At 33.2% G+C, this 9,919-nt stretch overlaps 1 long non-coding RNA gene across 1 annotated transcript in view; it reads left to right on the plus strand.

The window, feature by feature from the left end:
- The first annotated feature begins 9,503 nt into the window (after positions 1-9,503).
- Positions 9,504-9,919, plus strand: part of LOC128247428 (uncharacterized) — a 2,905-nt gene continuing 2,489 nt past the window's right edge. Inside the window, exon 1 of the long non-coding RNA XR_008263815.1 lies at positions 9,504-9,866. This is a non-coding gene — a long non-coding RNA (uncharacterized LOC128247428). The remainder of the gene's footprint in view (positions 9,867-9,919) is intronic.

The following is a 9,919-nucleotide window of genomic DNA, read 5'->3' on the forward strand; positions in this document are numbered from 1 at the left end:
ATATATACATGTATATACATATAATCAAAATAACCAACAAGGATATCCAGAGGTAATGCATTACGATCGTTTCAAGCAAATCCATTTAATTGAACAATGCAACCACTACATCAATTTAAATGCACAACAATCCTCAGCTGCATAAAGACATAGAATTTAATTAAATTAAAACAGGTGGACACATTAGTATAATTTTACCTAAAATCTCCAAGAAGGTAAGGAGATAGACAAAGAACATGCTGCCTTCACTTCAGCTTAGAAGCTATTAATGTATCAGGAAGAAAGACTTGTTACAGATTTGGCTTGTCACTGTTTTATGGGTGAGTTTTAATTTATAGACTAGTTTTATCAAATCTTTGTATATCTAAGGCCGAGAGAACAAAGATCAGTGTCTGTTGGGAATAGGGCTGAGGGAGTCGACAGAAATCATAGTGGGTATAGTCATAAAAAAACTATCAAGATTTATTAGAGGCAATATCATGAGATTTGGCAAAGGAAAACTTAAATCAAGATGTTAGCTAACAATTAAGGGGGGCGGACACTAGCAGACCATTGATAATGAAACGAGAAATCTTATCATGTAGTAATATAGTTAAATATTTTAAGCAATATTGCCAAAGCTTAGGGTTATTCAGAGGATTATAGGACATTCTAATTTTATACTAATTTTTAAAACTAAGGGTTATATTGTAGGTTTTAGAAGTTATTATTGTTACTCCATACATGATATTTATAATTTCTTTGGGGTATTGGTACCATATTCATCTGAAACTATATATATATATATATATACATATATATATAAATCAGTTGTATACTGTCAACTTAATGTGACAATCCCAATAAGGGAATCATACTGCTGCTATTTAGCCCTAGGAAGCTGGACCGCTTCCTGTCGGCCTTGACACATTTCCTGTGTCCTTATATTTGTGAGGGGGAGACAGGCACCCACACGGAGCCTAGCCTGCATTCAGGGACATGTTTCTGAGTCTTTGCTCGTCACCAGCCTGAAGTAGCACGACTAGCTGGTTGAAGATGCCTGTCAACCTCTCACAAATATATATATTTCTAGTGAAAACACATTCACTGATTACAAAAATTAGAAATGATCTAATGCAAATGGCTTGTAAGTGCCAATGGTTTCATGAGATAAATGCATGAGACATGCATTTCTCACGAAATAAGACGCCAGATTCATATATCATATTACTCATTCCCGCTATTGCAGGGTAAACTGATGAGATATAAAAACAAAATGTACCACTCAAAAACGGACTGAAATTCAGGAATGATCCGTGGACAGACAAGCAATCCCTCTCAAAATTAATTCTTCAAGTCTATAGGTATATGAATGCCAGTCCTTTTCTATTCCAATAATAGTTTTTGTGACAAGTGTATGTTTCACTTAGAATATTTTGCGTGAAGTGTTTCTTCTTTCTTCAGTGTCATTTTAACCCCTAATGATTGCTGCTGCTGTTTAGCTCCATGTTAACTGAACAACACTTTGATAAGAGGCGTTTCAGCCGTGACAACTTGCTCCTCACTTAATCATTGCATTTCTAGGAGTGTAGCGTTCGTCAGGTTTTGAGTCAGTAGAGTGTAGTTTAAGAGATTTGGCAGCTATTTATTGTAAGTCGAAAGACTAAGTACTTTGTTCCTCTTTGACTTGCTCCAATACTAGAATTTTGACTTATTTTGGTTCCTGACATTTATTTCTTTCAAAAAGGTATCACAAAAAATGGCTCACGGAGTTATCTTTCAGAATCTATTACTTCTGGTTTCTAGATCTCTTTAGATATCAACAGAAGAAAATTTGGCATGAAAATTTTAAATGGTACTCTAGGTTTTTCGAATAACTTACTTTAAAGGGAAAGAAAAAATAATCGGCTAACCGATGACAGTATAATTAGTAGACAAATTCGAGACATACAAGCGTCAAAGTTGAAATGATATCACTTCGTAAGTCATGGCACAGCAAGATGTCGACTAAAATGATATTTTGAAAAAATTTAATGGAACAAATAAAACAGTATATTGATAAAAGTATCTAGCTCTAAAAACATTCGCTTTAGATACTGCAAAGCACCGGAGATTAGGTGTGTACAGCAGCCAAAGATAATTAATTCCTCTCATAACAGTAGATTAAATGCAACCTGTCTGATGAAAACGTTGACATACATACTGAAGACGTTTTACTATCGTTTGTTTGCTTCTGTTTCAATGTTTAATCTTTTTTACTTTGCGTTATCAGATGTGGAATTGGATAAGTTGTTCTAAAGTCACCAACATTCATATCAAGGTTAGATTTGAAAGTGTACTTATTTAGCAAGACGACTTACAAATTGAAACTATCAACTATCAGGAAAAGAAGTAAGCTATAGTTTCAAAGATAATAGAGATAAAATACATTTTTAAAAAACATTCAGATAGTAAACAATTCTGGTTTGTAAAATATAATTAGAAATATAAAAAAATGGCAGATACTTTTCTTTAAAATGTATATTTTCTAAGTGGCTTCTTTTCCTTCTTTAATTACAGTTATATGCATTGTTTCAACATAATACAATTGTGAAATATCTTGGAGCATATTTTATTTAAATGCACGTATACATCTATTAGCCAATGCCATAGAAAAAAAGATAAGGTCTGGGGAAGTCATTTATACAACTTAGTTTCGGTTCCGGGCTGGAGATATTATTTCAAAACATAATTTGAAAACATATTTTTACAAGTAATGATGATAATAAGTCTTCCTTATTGGAGACAGGAGCTTGAATAGATTCAATTTCAATAAAATGGAAAAGTCGTTAAACTGAAGACATACAAATATGCATGAGTCAGTTAATATGCATGAGTCAGTTAAACAAATATGAAGGTAAGATGAAAGATGTGTACAGTGTTAACAAGTTAAAAATTAAAAACAACGCACTTGATTACATTGAATTGGTAGAAAAAAAAAACATAAGAGAACATACATTTTAAAAGTCTACTGGCATTGATCTCACGACCAGTTTCTGGAAATATGAACGGGGTACTTTTTGTACGGCGCCAAGATTACGCCTGATACCATCTCATGCTGCAGTACCATCTTAGGAACACCCCTGACTTATTTTTGTCATCGATGTTATACCTTCTGGGTAGAAAGCTCTTAAATGGTTTTTACTGACACGTGTAACAACCTGAAGTCGCATGACTCGGGACCACAATCAAAAGATACTAGGTTTGGTTTCCGGACCGGACTGCGTATTGTGTTCTTGAGCAAGACACTTTATTTCACGTTGCTCCAATTCACTCAGTAGTAGAAATTATTTATGACGTCACAGGTGTCAAGCTGTATCGGTCATTGCTTCTTCCTTGGATAACATCGGTGGTGTGACATGGAGAGGGAAAGCTGGTATGCATGGGCAACTGCTGATTTTCCATAAACAATATTGCCCGGAGGGAAACTTTCTAGGTGCAATCCCATGGTCTGTCATGACCGAAGAGAGTCTTTACTCTTTATCCAGTTCCTGAATATTGGATTTTAAGTCCTTGCCAAACTCAAAACTGGTCACAAACTTCGGTATTATTTTATCTTACAGGGCCAAGAGGGTATGAATATCTATTTGACCCACCTCGTATCTCTGAAAGTTATATCTGCACTGATCACCTGTTCATATAGTGCTACGAAGGTGATAACTAACCAGAGGTCGAGGTCGATGTTGTCACCGATGTCTTTGATTGTGACCTTTATATTTCCTCCTTCCCAAATATTGTAGGTCTAGTTTATGAGCAGGTGTGTTATATATAATTTTGACTTGCACCTTAGCTCCATTCTTAGTTTTTAGACGACACACATAGTGTCCTACGTTCTCCCTCTTCCAATAAAGGAGAATTCTCTTATTGTATCTGCCAGCCTTGTCTCCAACTATTCCTTGGATATAACAAGAAAAGCACCTGTAGCCTTGGCATTGTATAAGTAATGACAGCTACCAATTAGATGGGCAACAGCTATAGCCCCTGAGAAACTTAGCCGCTACTACTGCCGCTGCACTTACCGCTGCTGCTACTAATAACAATCCTACCTCCTATTCCTTTCGCTAAGACCCGGCCATTACGGTGGTTAACTGCCACCGGCAACAGTTAGCAGAAAATGAAATGCAACATTATGTGAAACTCATAAGAAAAAACACGTACTTTTCAGAGATAATATCATGAAAGGTTAATTCAATTTATTTCAGTCAATTTTCTCTTTTGTTTCAGCATGACTAGATGTTTTTTTAAAGCGATTGAAACCGGTAGTTGCTTAGTTAAAGTGTAAATACTATCTTAATTTTTTCCATGATAAAGTTCTTAAAGCATTTTCTTCTTTTCCATTTTCCCCTTTATCACACATACACGGGCACGCGCGTACGCACGCACACACAAGCGGGCACGCACGCACACACACACATGCACGCAAGCACATATGTATATATATGTAATATTATGCGCATATAATGCATCAAGAAAACTACTAGAATGTTGTCTTCGTTTTCATTTCAGTGGCATTCACTCCTTTGAGTTACTTTTACACCTTTTGAGTTTTTGTTTCTAACATTCATCTCTTCTCCGTATTATTTTTCGAATAATTGTCTTTGTGTCAAAATCGAAGCCTCATATTGTATGTACTATTTATAATGTTCGGTATAGTTTCTCACAAGTACATTGATTTATCGACCAGTGAAGAACGTAAATAAAACCATTGCTAAATGATGATTTGCAGGGGGTTTTTTTTTATCATGAAGTAAATTTCTAATTCTCCACAAGGTTAACAAAAGTTTGGATGTACGTTGCTAGGATCATAAATTTAGTTACAGAAATGTGATTTATTTCGGTGGTTGTTTTCAGTTTTATAGTTCAGTGATTAACAAATTAGTTCCATGTGTGGAAAACTGATATTACCAAAGTTACTTCTCTGAAGAATTGAAGAATTTGTATGTATTTTCTTTCCTCCGCTACAGTCAATGTAATAAAGCTGTTGTTTTCAGTATTGATGTTATAGAATTAGTTTGAGACACGAGAACTTGCACAAGTTCTCACAAGAGAAGCTAAAGCTATAATAAACAAATAACGATTGATATTTTTGTACAATTCTTAGTTCTGACATTTAGTACTTAGAAACTGTAAGTAGGAGATCAAAGAAGTGGAGACATTTTGATAAAGACTTGTTTAAATATTTTTTTATTGCCTAAGTATTTTCACTCTCTTAACATAAAATTGTAAACATAAGCACTCCTCCACACACACATACGTACTCATAAATGCACACTCTTTGCATACATCCAGACACATACACACCTATCTATGTGAGTGATTTTTTTGTATGTAAGTATACAATGAAATTCATGACAGTTGTTACTAATACTATTTATTACAGTTGTTACTAACACTAGTGATCAAACAATAAACAATAATTGGGACCCGCAGAAATTTCATGTTTTACAAACATTACAATTTCTATTTAAATACGTATAGCTCTTCATAGCATTGTTTCATAAAATTGACAATTTCGATAAGTCTTTGATTTTTTTCCATTGTTAAGGTTGTTTAAAGCATAACACTGTTATGCTCTGTCGATTCAGTCAATCAGTTGTCCGGAGAGAATAATAAATAATAAAATATCAAATACTATGCTTCGCTTTATTGAGAAAAATTTAGTTTGATTCTGTTATTCGATCTATGTATATAAAATAAATTGTCAAGAGTAACTGAGAGCAAGATATAACGAGTTATGCAACCAGAGTGACAGAATCATTTATATTCTTGTGTATGTAATAAATAAAAATGGTAACGACAACAACGATGACGACGACGACGATGATGATGATAGCAAAGGCAACAGTGGACAGAACATGAAGATGAGTAATGTAGGTTGCTAAATTAGCAATAATTTTATATTAGAAGGTGGTTAAAAATGTTCATTCTAATACTAAGATCTTAGTACATTCGTTTCGTTCGTCTCAAACAGTGTGTTAATATACTTACTGTGAAGTAAACCCTTCATTCATCATTAAACTAATTGAGAAGAGTTTGGGGTTTATTAGATCTAAAGTGTAGTGAAAATGTCATCGTCTGTTTTTAACTTAAAATTCTAGCTCAGAGCTTTCCAGCAGCAAAACTAATACATTTTCACATATAATCTATTTTTTCATGCCTTTCTCACTGACGTCTCTGGAAATTCATATTCTACAATAATATGCTTGTAAAATATAAATTTCATAAACCAGAGAATTTTTTCTAAATATAGAAGAGTAGCAACAAATGCTTCTATTTCCAGCACTGTTAAATTGTTAAACTATTAACAGGATTGATATTTTATGTTTTATCACTAGTATTTGTTGATCAACAGGATACTTCTAATCAAAAAGTGTTATGATCAAAGCGTTCCATCAGTGATCATCCCGTTAATTTCTTGGCATAACTAGAATTGCGTAATTTAATGTGTCTCTGTTTTCTTCAAACTTTAGGGTGGTATTTGTGCGAAATTTAACTGCTGTTACTAGCAAATCGAGCCATTGCATAAAAGTTCTCTTGTTGATTTACTTTTGCATTAATTGCTCAGCTATGTTGCTTTTATTAGCCACAGCATAAGCAGCGGCTATCAGTTCATTGATGAAGACATTTCATTTAAGGTAACCATGCTGTAGGCAACAGTATGCTAGCAGTATGAATCTGAAGTTTCGAATGTAAACTTCCTTTGCTGCTTTGTCAGGTTTCAATGAAGAATTGTCATGTTCTGCATTGTTAATCAGCTTACCAATCTTCTCCACAACCTAACGGAAAGAAAGTCTGCATCCTTCCAGCAATATCTTACTCATAACCCGAGGCTAGGAAAATTTTAAATAGCTGAAAATTATTAAAAAAACAAAATTGGTTTTATTAGGTTTATAAGAAGGAGTAAGTGTGAAACTTCAAATTATTTATTTGCTATAGAAGTAACATTACGTTGGTTTGCAGAATGTTATTTTGAACTTAAAGGGACTCGGTAGTCAAATAGTTAAAGTAGATGAATTACTAACTGGGAAAACAAGAAAGCTACTATTCGTACTGCTTATTGCTAAGTAAAAATATTTAAGTTTTAAGTGCTAAGACTTTTAAATTACATATTTGATCTTTAGAAAAATGTTTTCCCTTCTTTTTTATTTTTTGTTTCAATCATTAAAATTTCTGTTAGCAATCTATTATGCATCATGCGGTTGTTGTTTCAGAATCCAACCTTTCCTAGTATCACCCATTAAACATCAAAATCCGCGAGGGACCTCTACGGGGTTGTTTGATTGTTAAAAGGGTAACCAAATGTCCCTCAAATCCGAACCTGCCGCATTATAAAAGAAGTGAAATATTGTAGTCATAGATACACAAAATAACGGAATGTTTACGACTGGAAAGCCTTTGATTACAGATCCGTCTTAACTATCAGAGTTGATATGAGGGGGGGGGGGGGTAAACAACATCAACGTCACAAAATAAAAATGTCAGAAACATACCATCTATGTGTGGCATAGCTTTTCCATCACATACCTAAAGAGCTTCAGGTCATGATGAAGTAACATATAATTCCTTTTCTATCTTTTCTTGTCATCAACAAATATGCGACTCCATATATATATATATATATATTTGATAATGCATTTTCAGAAGTTTGGGCGAGATTTTTCATAACACGTCCTGTTCTCTTCAATACTTGCAAAGTAAAACTAATATTAGTCACCAGCTAATATATTCTTAGCCACTTATTTGATTTTACTAAAATTTCTTGTTAATGTTTCAAACATCAAAATACTTTCACCTACTGAAACTCTAGCACGTTGATTTCACGATTAAATTGGGAAAAGATAGATATATAATAGGTATATAAGTGTACAGTCTAGTATTCCAGATGTCGGTACTAGCACTGGCACTTTGAGAGCCTTTTGCCTTATTGGATGCAAACAGCTCAAACATGACTTTTGAAATCTGATGAAATATTCCTTTCCATCAATTTCGAAATACTCGTATCGGTCGTTATTGGAGATAGGACAGAGGGATAGTTCATTAATATCCTTATTTCTCGTCTGGTTAGCAATTTTTCCTCGATTGACTATGAACACTTATGAGCCTCTACATTGTCTTTCGATATGTAAGCAATAGCAGCTAAATCCCCCTCATATCATTTATTCTACCGTCTTAAAAAAAAAGAAGCGTACATTAGATAATGATGTCCTAGGTACACTCTGCCTGATAAAATGACGAGGTGGGCAAGGCTGCAAAACTTTTGATGATAGGTTTGCTCTATCATACAATAATGATCATTCACTCTACGTGTATTAAGTTTTTCTATCACACATGTTATATGCAAGATACAAATTGGACATTCTAATTTGATTCTTTGAAAATAAAGCCCTTTCCAATTACTAATTTCTGGTTGTATTATATCTTTTACATACTTTTAATAGTAATCGAAGACGAACATAATGGTTTTGTAACCTCTTATACTGCTTATTCGACTCTGACAGCCATTCTTCGGGAAAATTATATTTTTATTTCTTGGTTGAATACATTTGGTGTAAGTTAGTTCCATTTAAAATTTTTATTAGTAAAATTACCTGTTTGGTGAACATAATAAATATAGTATCTAATACGATTCCTGACAGACAGAAAAGTAATCATATAAATTATGTGTAAGATTACAACTAAATCGATTGAATGGAGTTGCAGGCAACATAGATCTGAAAGAGAGGAAATATTGGTTTAGGCATTATGACAACAGAAATGTGTCTAGACAAATGGTAGCAAAAATCCACAGTCAGTCTCTGATTGCTTGCTCTAATCAGTTGGTCTGCTGTATTGACTTCTTTGTTTCAGAATGAATTTTATGTTGTCAAGAAAACAACCATTTTGGCTATTTCTTAAACTGAATGGGAACCAAGAAACTTTGAAAATGCCCATAAAAGAAACTTTTAAAATATGTATTATCACATGCTCTTGTAGTTTCGATGAATAAATGCATTTGTCTAATCCAAACTGTATTAAAAGTGAACTTAAAACTATCATGTAGGTTAATATAAGGGTTCGTTTGTCAAGATTAATCTCTTATGGTGTTAAATACGAACCCATTCTTAAAATACGTGTTGAGTGATCATTAGTAGAGAGGAAGAAAATATTTATCATGGAATTAAGCTATTTCATCTGATATATACTTTTCCCAAAATCAGCATGGTGGTTCTGCATAATCTTATATGTGGTTAATGTACCTGTTCTCAATCAAACATAACATTCAAATACAATATCTTTATAAATTAAAGTCCACCAGAAGATTGAAGTTTTCTAGACTGTACACCAACGTCTTCAGTTTAAACATTATCACTGTCGATTATTTTGATACTTTAATTTCTGGATAAACATTTTAGGCTATTCAAGCGTAATGGAGAATGTTACAATTTGAATACGTAATAATTACGTCACACAAAACAAAACTGTTTTGAATGGTTACATGAGTCGCATATTGTGTTACGATCTAATGGTATTGACTGTAAATACTTATAATATCAAAACAATAAAGACCTTCCCAAGTATGTCTTCTGTATGACGAACATACAGATAAGTGCAGTTTGACATATTTAATGTAGTGATCCAAAAGTATATTGTATATAACAATGATTTCACTCTAGTCAAGAAAGAACATTAGTGTTAATGGTACGTCTTGTTCATAGACGCAAGAAGAAATTCTTAAATGTATATTTGTTAAAATGATGCTCCGTGTGCAATAAGTAATAAAGATGGATCTTTCTCCAAGAAGAAGAATTGAATTAACAGAAAAACAGAAACAAAGAGAACTAGAGATTATCGATTGAAAATTGTGAAAAGTATGTATAGAAAATATATATTTAATAGTATATATATATATATATATATATAT

This window comes from Octopus bimaculoides, chromosome 3 (genome assembly GCF_001194135.2).
Source record: "Octopus bimaculoides isolate UCB-OBI-ISO-001 chromosome 3, ASM119413v2, whole genome shotgun sequence".
Lineage (NCBI taxonomy): Eukaryota > Metazoa > Mollusca > Cephalopoda > Octopoda > Octopodidae > Octopus > Octopus bimaculoides.